The sequence below is a fragment of the Tamandua tetradactyla genome, chromosome 13 (genome assembly GCF_023851605.1).
Source record: "Tamandua tetradactyla isolate mTamTet1 chromosome 13, mTamTet1.pri, whole genome shotgun sequence".
NCBI classification, from domain to species: Eukaryota; Metazoa; Chordata; class Mammalia; order Pilosa; family Myrmecophagidae; genus Tamandua; species Tamandua tetradactyla.
The window spans coordinates 61,434,955-61,447,212 of record NC_135339.1 but is presented as its reverse complement, the minus strand read 5'-3'; the positions used below and the strand labels follow the sequence as shown (position 1 = coordinate 61,447,212).

The following is a 12,258-nucleotide window of genomic DNA, read 5'->3' as shown; positions in this document are numbered from 1 at the left end:
GGCCTCGCGCCACCGCCCCCTCTGACGTCGCGGGGCGGGCGGGGCGGGGTGCGGGCCGCCAGGGGGCGCGAGCGCGGGGCGGGCGCCGGGTTGGTCCTCGCCGGGAGCCGAGCGTGGCGCCCCCGGGACCGCGCGGGCCGAGGCGGAAGCCTGGAGTGGGGGCGGGAGGCGGGAGGCGGGGCTGACTCAGACCGGATTGACCCGCCTGCAGTTTCCAGGGGCGGAGGTGACAGCGGGCCCCGGACCGGCGATCGCCGCTGTCCGCCGCGCCGAGGGACCGCCAGGCGCCGGAGAGCAGGTCAGGGGCAGGCCTGGGGCCAGGGCCGGGCGGGGAGCCAGGGTCGTTGAACCGGGACCGCGGACGGAGGGGTCCCGCGCCCGGAGGGACGCGCAGCGCAGCCGGGCCTGCGTTGGTCCCTTCCCCGCGGCGGCCGCTGCTGTTGGCCGGGAGTCCGGGTCCCTACTCGGACGCCTCTGGTCCAAGGTCAGGTCAGGCCCCTAGCGGGTCCCCTGGAGGTGGAGAGGCGGAGAGACCGGGTGGCCCCCCGGTCCGGGATGCGAACGTGGGCGTTTTTGATGTCCAGCCCAGGACTCTTTTCACTGCACCGCCCTGCTAGTCCCTCAAAGGGGCGGAATTTGCGAGCTGGAAAGGAATCTAGCAATAGTCCAGCCCCCTTGTTTTACAGATGAAGAAATTCTTCTAGCTTGTCTAGAGTCTCACATCCAGTCGGTTTAAGAGCCCATGATTTCTCTGTCAGGGTGACTCGAGGATGGATGGTTTCCGAAGTTAGAGTTTAAATTTGTTGGGCTACAGCTGCAAGTTTGGTGATGGTGGAGTTTTACAGTTATTCACGGATACCTACCTTCATTCTTGCAGCAGTTACTGATGTCCACCAGGCATCAATTTCACAGAGCACTTACCTTGAAAAGAGTTAGGTTGCTGGCAGTTGAATAAAGGAATACTGGGGTTACAAACAGGCCCAGGAGCTGTGGAGAGTGCTAGGTGTATAGAGTTTAACGTTTAACGCAATTTCAGTATCCCGTATTGTCTGTCTCATACAATAATGAAAAGTAAATATTTTTTGGCACTCCCATTATTCTGTAATATTGGTAACTGGCCTTTAGGTTAGTTGTATTCTTTTACAGTAATATGAACATCTTGTGTTGAAACACTTTTTTTTTGTAGTTAGTAGTGCCAGTGGTGTCTGGCAAGCTAGTGGTAACACAAATATTTAGGGTTTCAGCGTTGTTTAGATCTTCTTGTTTACAGAGCTGAGTTCTAGGGCGGAGTAGTGTGGATTACTGTGGATTAATCCATAATACTATTTTGCAAGATTGAAGTACCCCGCCACAAACAGTTGTGATTTCTCAGTGTTGCATTTATGACTTGCACGGCATGAATATATTCAAGGTGGTGAATTAAAGAATCTGTAAGGCCCCTTTCCATCTCTAAAATCCCCTGATTTTATTTAATTTGAAGCATAACTCACTACTTGTGAAAACAACCAGCAATTGTGTTTTCAAGTGTTCACACATCAGAGACTGAAATGGAGTGTTTCATACATGGTGGAGAATAGTTGAGGTCTGCCCTGCGAATGGGGTCTGTACAGAGCCGCAGATACCTTTTGCAATAAGCTGAGAACATTCTGACTTAGAAAATATAAAATTCTTTTATTCAGTGTTCATATTGTGTGCCTTTTTGACTGAGATATAATCGTGATCTTTATGGGCTACTCTGCCCAAATATGTGTGTTATTTCTTTTGTCTTGCAGTCCCAAAGCAGAGCCATTCCCTCTTCTTGTTTCGATCAATCTCTGCATCCTTCTTTGCCTTCCTTCTTCTCTGACTACCACTCTTACCTGCAAGACCCTTATCTCATTCTTCTCAACATCAACACAATTCAGAGCCTCCTTCAAGCACTGATTGAACTTATGCTACTTTTTACTCTTCTCAAAGAACATGATAAATCGTGAATCTTGAATCACTATTTAAGATCTCCTAAAAATTGAGATCATTTAAACATTTCACTTTTCAATCATAGTGCAAGACTTTGTGAAGCTCTGGTTCTGAAAAAGGGGTAAGTAGGCCAGGCTTAGATTTTTATGTCCTGAATGCTTAGAAACTGTGACACAGGAAGCCTCCAGAGCTGGTCAAGTCATTTATCTCTGCTTTAGAAAGAAACCCTTTCTGCGTGATCTGTAGAGAATTTTCAAATTATTATTCTTGATCTTTGCAGTCCATCACTGTCAGGCTAAATTAAGCAAAACAGGGTTTTTCAAATTACAGATAGTTTAGTGATAAATTTGTTGAAGGAATTTTTTTCTAATGATAAAATCACTGCAAGGGCAAAGTGGCGGCAGATGAGAGACGGTGGGCATGGGGCGGGAGGCAGATCACTTTTTCTAATGATAAAATAGAGTGTGAATGGAGACTTGCCTACCAAAAGTGTTAACTTTGGGTTTACTTTGTCCTTGATGCTATAAAAGGAAATCATAGAAGATAAAATGGGCATAGAGTAGCTAAATTGTGTTCTTTCTTTTTTCTTAGATTTGTTCTTCTAAATTGAAGGACATGACCACCAAGAACTGAGGCGACATGGTAGAGCAAATAGGGCGTTGGGCTAAGATTCTGAAGGCCTGGGTTTTATTCATTCAAGACAGATATTTTTTGAGCACCTGCACATGCCAGGCACTATTCTGGGATACAGTCATGAACAAAACAGACAAAGTCCTGTCCTTGAGGGGTAGATATTCTGGCGGGGGTAGGAGGAAGACAATATGTGAATAGACAGAAGTGTCAGATGATTGTAAGTACTCCTGATGATTTAAAGCAGTGTAAGTGGGAAAGGAGTGTGTTTGTGTGTGGTGGGAGATGGACTTTTTATAGATAATGACCAGAAAAGGCCTCTACTGAAAGTTTTTGATGTGAGACTTGAAGGAATTGAGGGAGTGAGCAAGTAGCAGAGGAATGAGTGTGTTTCCAGCCCTGATGCAGAAGTGTGCTTGCCATATGTGACCAACAGCAAGATCCTGGTGGCAGGGCAGTGCGGATGTGGGCGAGGGCAAAGTGGCAGCAGATGAGAGGCGGTGGACGTGGGGAGAGATAGATCAGTGTAGGCCATTGTAAGGATTTTGACCTTTGTTCTGAGTGAGGGGGAAGCCAGTGGAGCAGTTTTGAACAGAGACACTCCTGATGATTTAAAAGGATCACTCTGACTGCTGGGTTGAGAATAGACTGAAGAGGAGGGCAAAGGCAGAATCAGGGAGACTTTCCTTCTCATGCCTGTGCTGTGTGACCCTAAGCATAATTCTTCTCTGGCCTTTTCATCTGTGGAGTAACTGGGTTCCTTCTACTTCTAGAATTGTTAGATTCTAAGTAGCATGGGATATTTTTGAAAGGAGGCAAGAGCATTGCATTCAAAGAGATTCTAAGTGTAAATAGCTTCAGATGACCTAAAACTTGACACCGACACACCTTTAGCTGAATCACCCAAAATCAGGAGATAGTCAGGTCTTTTCATTGTTCAGACAGGAGAACAAAAGACTTTTTCGGGAATATTCTCTGCTGATCCCTAAATTTTCTCTTCCTGCTTGAAAAAGGATGAAAAGCTGTTATTCATCAACAGAGTTGGCAACCAGAATAGCTTTTGTTGTTAGGAAAACTGGAAACTTTGGGGAGGGAAACAATTTTAATTTATATGTATCATAGTGCATTTGAATTCTTTTATAACATGCAAAAGTTCTAAATGATTTCTTTTGCTTTTAATTCCTTTATCCCACTCCCATTCACCACATGCCTCATAGGTGCTGGTTCTAATACACTTGGTGTGTTTCTTTTATAGATTCTTTTATAGGATGTGATTTTTAGGGTCTTAAAAAGTGAAAATATTTTTATATGCATGTTATTTTTTAAAAATTTTTTTATTAATTAAAAAAAATTAACAAACAAAACATTTAGAAATTATTCCATTCTACATATATAATCAGTAATTCTTAATATCATCACATAGTTGCATATTCATCATTTCTCAGTACATTTGCATCGATTTAGAAAAAGAAATAAAAAGACAACAGAAAAAGAAATAAAATGATAATAGAGAAAAAAAACTATACGAACCATACCCCTTACCCCTTGCTTTCATTTACCACTATTTCAAACTGAATTTATTTTAACATTTGTTCCCCCTATTATTTATTTTTATTCCATATGTTCTACTCTTCTGTTGATATAGTAGCTAAAAGGAGCATCAGACATAAGGTTTTCACATTCACAGAGTCTCATTGTGAAAGCTATATCATTGTTCAATCATCATCAAGAAACATGGCTACTGGAACACAGCACTACATTTTCAGGCAATTCCCTCCAGCCTCTCCATTACATCTTGAACAAGAAGGTGATATCTACTTAATGCGTAAGAATAACCTCCAGGATAACCTCTCGACTGTGTTTGGAATCTCTCAGCCATTGACACTTTGTCTCATTTTACTCTTCCCCCTTTTGGTCAAGAAGGTTCTCTCATCTCTTGATGTTAATTCTCAGTTCATTCTAGGGTTTTTCTCGGTCCTTTGATGCTGAGTCTCAGCTCATTCCAGGATCTTTGTCCCACGTTGCCAGGAAGGTCCACACCCCTGGGAGTCATGTACCATGCAGAGAGGGGGAGGGTGGTGAGACTGCTCATCATATTGGCTGGAGAGAGAGGCCACATCTGAGCAACAAAAGAGGCTCTCTTGGGGGTGACTCTTAGGTCTAAGTTTTAAGTAGACTTGACCTATCTTTTGTGGGGTTAAGTTTCATGTGAACAAACCCCAAGACTGGGGGCTCAGCCTGTAGCTTTGGTTGTCCACACTGCTTGTGAGAATATCAAGAATTCAACTTGGGAAAGTTGAATTTCTCCCCACTCTCACCATTCCCCAAAGGGGACTTGCAAATACTTTTCCAGTCACTGATCAAATCATTCTGGGATTCATCGGGGGATCACTCTGGACAAACCAACAAAATCTCATGTGCTACCTGAGATTCCAAGTACTTATGACATTCAATCAAACTATCTACATGAGTTATATTAGGAAATATATGCATGTTATTTTAATTTGTAATGCTATCTCATTGTATTTCGTTTTCTCTAAATACTGTTTTTAAGATCCATCAGTGTTGATATGTGTGCCGAATCTGTTATGTACCCCAGAAAAGCTGTGTCTTTTAATCCTCACTCAATATTGCTGGGTGGGATCTTTTTCATTGTTTCCATGGAAGTGTGACCCACCCTATTGTGGGTGGTAACTTTTGGTTAGATGGTTTCCGTGGAAATGTGTCTCCACCCATTCAAGGTGCGGTTGCTGACTAGAGGCCTTTTGTAAAAAGCTTTAGAGCTATCAGAACCATCAGAGCTGGTGCAGTCAAGAGACCTTTAGAGCAGAAGGAAAATGCCCCTGGGGCAGCCTTTTGAAATGAAGAGAAAAAACTAACAGACATCACCATGTACCCTCCCAGCTGTAAGAGAAACCCTGAACTTCATTGGCCCTTTCTTTGGAGTTAAAGTGTCTTTAGCTGGATGCCTTAATTTGGACATTATCATGGCCTTAGAACTGTAAACTTACAACTTAATAAATTCCCTTTTTAAGAGCTGCCCCATTTCTGGCATATTGCAATTCTGGCAGCTTCAGCAAACTGAAACAATATGTGTACATTTAATTCTTTGTTTTTGAATGATACATTATACTCCATGGTGTGTATCCACCACAATTTTACTTACCTGCTATCGCCACGATGAAAATTCAGGTTGATCCCATTAACTAACAGCACACATATTGCTGCAATAAATATCCATTTGTAGAACTGTATAAAATTTCTATGGCATATATATTTAGAAAGGAATCGCAGAGTGATGGACTTACATATATATACTGACTTTGATTGAATAGTGCCACATTCCTTTCCACAAGGGCTGCACCAGTCTCTCTCCTGTCAGAAATATGTGAGGCTTTTCATGGTCTCATGAACCTTCTAACACTCGACATTTTCCAGCTCTCTGCCTTTTCTAATTTCACAGGTACAAAGTGATAGCTTCTCATTTTAATTTGTATTTTGCTGAGTGTAAATGATTTTGAACATCTCTTAGGAGCTTCTTTGGTAAACCACTTGTTCATATCTTTTGCTTCCTTTCTATTGGGGTTGCAGCCCATTTCGTTGTTGCTGGTGTCTGCAGAAGTTATTTTATAATACAGATAGTAACTCATTGTCACATTTAGATTTTGCAAATATGTTCTTATTTGGTCTTTTATAAATTTTGTTTTTGCCTTCTGATGTGGATACCCTAGTTTGGACATGTTCTTGGCCTTAGTTCACATTCTGGTGGGTGTAGATCCTTTGTAAATAAATAGGGTCTCTTCAAGATGTTACTTTAGTCAAGCTGGGCCCAACTGAGTCAGAATGGATTTTAATCTGGATTATTGGAGTTCTTTATAAGCAGAATGAAAGTCAAATGGAGAGAGAGGCCATGGGCAGCAGCTAGAAGCTGTCAGTCAAAGGAACCCAAATAGAAGAGCCAAGGTCCGGGGATCCCAGCAGCCGGCCTGAGAAGACCACAGTCTTTCTCTTGCTGATGCCAATAAATCCCCATTATTTAAGCCAACCTGTTATGTGATATTTAGTTGGAACCTAGGAACCTAAAATACTTTTTGGTACCAGAAAATAGGGTGCTGCTATGACAAATGCCTCAAAATGCGAAAATAGCTCTGGAATTGAGTAATGGGTAGAGGCCCGAAGAATTGTGAAGTACATAACAGAAAAAGCATAAATGGCTTTGACGAGACAGTTGGTAGAAATATGGGCATTAAAGTTACCTCTGATAAGGATTTAGAAGAAAATGATGAATGTGTTAGCTGGAAATTGAAAGAAAGGTAGTCCTTCTATAAAGTGGCAGAGAACTTGGCAAAATTGAATTATAATGTTAGGTGGAAGGCAGAACTTGAAAGCAAAGGCCTTGGATATTTAGCCGAAGAGATTTCCAAGTTAATTGTGCAAGGTACAGCCTGATTTATCCTTGCAGCTTACAGTGAAATGAGAGATGAAAGAAATAAACTGAGAATTGAACTGTACACAAGGAAACAAGTGATTAATAATTTGGAAAATTCTCAGCCAATCCAGATAGTGTGCTCTGAGATTAAGAACAGAAAATATTCTGGAGCAGCTAGAAGAAAAAATCTGAGAGGTTGGTATAGTAGCCCATGGCAAGCTCTGGGATCTGTCCTGTAACTCCGTGTTGAAGACTGCTCTGAAAATTATTGCTTTTTTCTTTCTTTGCTTTGTATATATGTTATATTATACAATTTAAAAAGTCAAAAAAAAAAAAAAAGCAGAATATGCTCTGTCAGGGACTCCCCTGAGCTTTCAGGAAATGAGTCCCCAGAGGACAGCATTTAATGTGAGGACTTAACCAAACAACCTTTTGCTAAAGAGGGTATGGTTCAGTCAGCCATTTCACTGGAAGTCAGGTTCAGGAAGGGATTTGTGGAAAGTTCTGTTGCTGAAGATTTGGAAACTGCTTGAGCTGCACATAAGACCAACAAAGTTTTTGCAAAATGTGTATGAGCAGAACCTTTGCCAGCCTGTACTGAAAGGAATACAGAAAGGACAAATTGAAGGAAGAATGACTCTAAATACTGTATAGCTCATTTTTAAAGTCCTTTATTAAAACTTTAAAGTTTTCTCCACGAAGGTCTAGGAGGATATTCTTGGTTAAATTAATTTCTAAATCCTGCTATTGTTAATCGTATTACTTACTATTATTATATTCTAGTTGGTTATTGCAAATTTAAGAGAGATGGTGTTGATTCTTGTAAACTGACCTGGTATCTGACAGCCTTGCTTCACTGTCTTATTATAATAGTCTGTTGATTTTCATTGTTTTCTTTTTGTATCCTTTGAAGTAGTGATGGTTTTGTTCCTTCTTTCCCATCCTTATATCTTTTATTTCTTTTTCTTTTCATATAACATTTTCCAGGTCTTCCAGGACCATGCTAAAACAGGTGCTATGCTGATGGGTATCTTTGTCCAGTCTTGAAGACAGTGAATCTTAAGTTACCCATTTCATATAATGTTTGTTGTAGGTTTGGGGTATGTAACCTTTATCAAATTAAGGCATTCTCCAATGCCTTGTCTACTGAGAGTTTTCATTATACATGGATGTGAACGCTTATCAAATAATTTTTCAGGATTTGTTTCCAGAGAAATAAGATGGCATCAAACAATCCATATACCAAAATCCTAGGCATATGCTAAGGTTAAGAAACAAACAAAAGAGGGCCACGGTGGCTCAGCAGATAAGAATGCTTGCCTGCCAAGCCCGAGGACCCGGGCTCGATTGCCAGTGCCTGCCCATGTTAAAAAAAAAAAAAAAAAGAAACAAAAGAGAATGAGTTCTTAACACTTCTGAACTCTCCATATATAACTTCTCAACACTTCTTAACTCTCCATATATAAATTTATGATAAACTTCCTAAGATTCCAGTATAAGCTTATTTCATGATTAGGTTAAATTCTCCTCTTACAGCTAAGAGTCAGATATAGCTGGTTTGTGGAATGAGAAAGACCCATATTCAGCATTATAATTGCAGTTCGCAGCATGATTGTAAATATATGTAATAGTATAGTTTCCTTACTCTCTGGATCAGTCTCTCCTCCAGGTATAAATCTCACCTGGGTATATCTCATGTAGTGTTGAGGCAGTTGTGCAGCACAGGTAGCTCTTCAGCAACGGGTACGACTAGAGTGTTGGGCAATTGACACCTCATGGCCATCTCTTCCTTTTGGGATATGGTTGTTGTTTAAAACTAGCTATTGTTTTTCTAATTATAAAAATTATACTTCTTCATTGTAGAATATTTTCAAAATCTTGAAAAATCAAATCTATAATCCTGCCTTCTAACAACTCCTGTTAAAATGTTAGCTAATTTCTCTCTCTCTGCTTTTCTTTGCTGTGGGGAGGAGAGGGGGAGGGAAAACCCATATTTGTCTGTGTACATATAATTTTGTGTCTCACTTCCTTTTTCGGTGTTAGATCATCAGTCTTGTTGGTACTGATTGATCCTCTGAAAAAAAACAGTAATAAAGGTATGATTAACTGTAGAGATGTGTTAATAGTTTGCTGATTACTTGGAAATTCCATGTAGGCCATGCCTGGGGAAATTGGCACAGAGCAGCTCAACTTCTTTATCAGAACACAGAGCAGTCACAACCCAAATGCCAGCAGAGCAAGCCTGGCTTGGAGAGGAGGGGGAGGAGAAGCATGTTTGATGTCACTTGCTTCGGTTTGGTCCTTCAGCTATCAACTTCTGACTTTAGACTACACTTGGTTTCATCCTCCAGAAAATAAGAAGAACGGGGAAGATAGTTGTAACTGATTTTCTTTTGACACTGAACTAAACCCAATGCAAATTAGTTTCCCTAAATACCTTTTGCTTTGGTGAAATGTGGTGAAGGAGTGTGGTGAATGACAGGAAGTGAAAGAATCTATGCCACCATTCCTATCAGCTGGTAGATTCAATGGGCAACGGCCTCCCCTTACTCCCTCTCCATCCCCTTTACCCTGCTCTATATTTTTCATTTTGCCTTAGTACTTGTTACTTTCTAACATCCTGTTGTCTGTCTTCCCTTAAGGAAGAAGCTCTTCAGTGACTGGGGTCTTTGTTTTATTCCTTGATATATCCCAAGTACCTCAAAGAGTACCCGGCACCTGCCACATAGTGTGCCCACAGTCAATAAATCCATAGAACGAATGAACCCATAAAGAGTCAGCACTGTGATATACAGAAGGGAAATCTAAGACAGGAGTGAGGAAAGAAAGTTCTCTTAGACTCCTTGAAATGGATTTCAGTAAGTCAGTTGAATCCCCATTTCCTCCTCAGCCTAATAAGCATCATCATCAATCTAGCCACAGGGCTAATTGATCTACTTCTGTTTTAGCCCATCCTGTGGTGTTTCTGTTGTCCCAAAAATAAAGTGAATTTGTGTGGCTGACATGCACGTGGTGGGAGTAGGTAGCTGGGAGAGAGTAGTCAGTGCTGATGTTCCAGCCGTGGGTTCTGGTCCCAGCACACACTTGGCATTGTTTTCATGAGGTGATTCTCCTGGGATAAATGATCCTGCCCTATCAGCAGGAAAAGTTGCAATGGATGTGTCGAGTTGTGCTTAACTCCCCAGATTCACGCCCTGTGTTCTCCTGTTTTCTAGTTCATTCTTTCCTCCCATCTCCAGCTATGCAGAAACCTTTGGGCTTTTCTGTCATTTCTGAACAATAAGTATTAAGAATTGTCACAATGAGGGGGGCATGCCTCTCTGGTATGCCAGGTTACTTTATTATCAAGCAAGGCCTCAGATCTTATTAATAGCACTCTATAGGATGCTAAAAAAAGTTAATAAAAATACGTCATAAAGTTGTCTTTGAGGTCAACGCCCCAGACCCAGCCGGTCCTGTGTAGACTTCTGTTTGACTTATCTTCCAAGAAAACTGATTTTGTTTATTGCTCTACTGCTTCCAACCCATTGTTGTTACCCACACCTCCCACACCAGATCTTAAACCCTGCTGCCTGGCCTGCAGTCTGGTCTCCGCTTGGAGGTGCTGGTTTACTTCTGTGGCCCCAATTTTTACTCTAGATACTGGTCTCTTTTTCTTTCCTACAACACCTATGTTAGGAATAAGTATATTATTAATTATAATTGTGAGTATGAGTATTTCTCTCCATTTCACTATCAGTCTGAATTCAAGTGAAAGGAAAGGAATATATAACTCAACAACAATAATGATTTAATATAATAACAATAGCTAATATGTTGGACAGTCATTGTATTAAAGGCATAGTCTCATTTAATCTTCAAAACGATTAATGAGAAATGATATCCTCGTTTTACATATGGAGAAACAAAGGTACAAATTGATTAAGAAAATCGCTCTAAGGTTACTCTGTTGTTAAATGACAGAACGGGAATTCAAACTCATGCCTGTTTCTGTCCAGAGCCTGTGCTTTTAACCACTGTGCCCTATTGAGCCTTAGGCAAGCAAGTGACTGAAGACAGTGAATAATTTATAAAGTCAAAGTTATTGAGATTTGTCTTTTTTTCATGGGTGCCAAGCGAATTCACCAGCACTCCTTTAGTTGGGAGAGGATTTTGCCTGGAGCCAGAACTGCTCAGGGGCCTCTCTCCCTGGCTCCTCACTGACCACTGCTCATTGTCAGAAACAGGGGTGGTACCTCAAAAAGAGAAAGGCTTTGAAACGATCCGGGTAGCATTCTTTGGTTTTTATTATGAAGTACCTAAGATTTATGAAAATTAATAAAGAATAATGCAACAAGCATTCATGTATCTAACACCCAGTTGAAGATCTATAAAACTGAGTTGGTTGCTAAATTCTTACTTCCCTTTATTCTTTTTAAGATCCTTTAGTTCTAATGACTTTAAAAAAAAAATGAGTCCCTTTTACTTAAGATGATAATGTAATTACTGCCACCTAAAAAATATGGCAATAATTCCTGAATAAAATGAAGCTCCAGTCAATGTTCACAATTTCCCACTTGTCTCAAAATTTTTTTAGCAATTGATTCATTCAAATCAGGAGTCAAGAAAAGTGCACATGTTGCATTTAGTTAATATGTTTCTAAATGGTTTTTAATTTTAATTCTCCTTTCTTCCTTTTAGAATTTTTTTTTTTTTTTTTTTTTTTGCTTACAGTTTATTTGTTCAAGAAATATGGTCGTTTGTCCCATAGAGTTTCACACATTCTGGATTTTAAAAATAACTTTTGATGTAACTTCATTGACCTAGTCTTTCTGTCGTGGTTAACTTACTCTGTAATCTGTCAGTCACTGCAGGAGCTTCCAAGTTATTCAGGCTTCCATAAATAGAAAGGATTCATTGGCCCACGTCGCTCCTGGTCAGCTCCCAAGGTCATTTCTGAGTTTTCCACAATACCATAGGTGGCAAGGAAAGACGTTATCAACAACAGAACATCTCTATTTAAAAGATTTTTGTTTCAGAAAGAATTTTTTATTTTATTTTAATGTAGTTTTATTGATATATATTATATATTCACATCATGTAATCATCCAAACTACAGTCAGCGGCTCACAGTATCATCATATAGCTATGCATTCATCATCACAATAGACTTTTTTCTTCTTTCTTCTTGAAAAATAATATATATGTACAAAAAAGCAATAAATTTCAAAGCACTCCTCAACAATTAGTTGTAGAACAGATTT

At 40.4% G+C, this 12,258-nt stretch overlaps 1 protein-coding gene across 1 annotated transcript in view; it reads left to right on the top strand.

Annotated features, from left to right (window-relative positions):
• Nucleotides 1-135: 135 nt before the first annotated feature.
• Nucleotides 136-12,258, top strand: part of DNMBP (dynamin binding protein) — a 98,116-nt gene continuing 85,993 nt past the window's right edge. The window contains exon 1 of the mRNA XM_077125724.1: nt 136-298. The gene's annotated coding sequence lies outside the window, so the exon portion shown is untranslated. The remainder of the gene's footprint in view (nt 299-12,258) is intronic.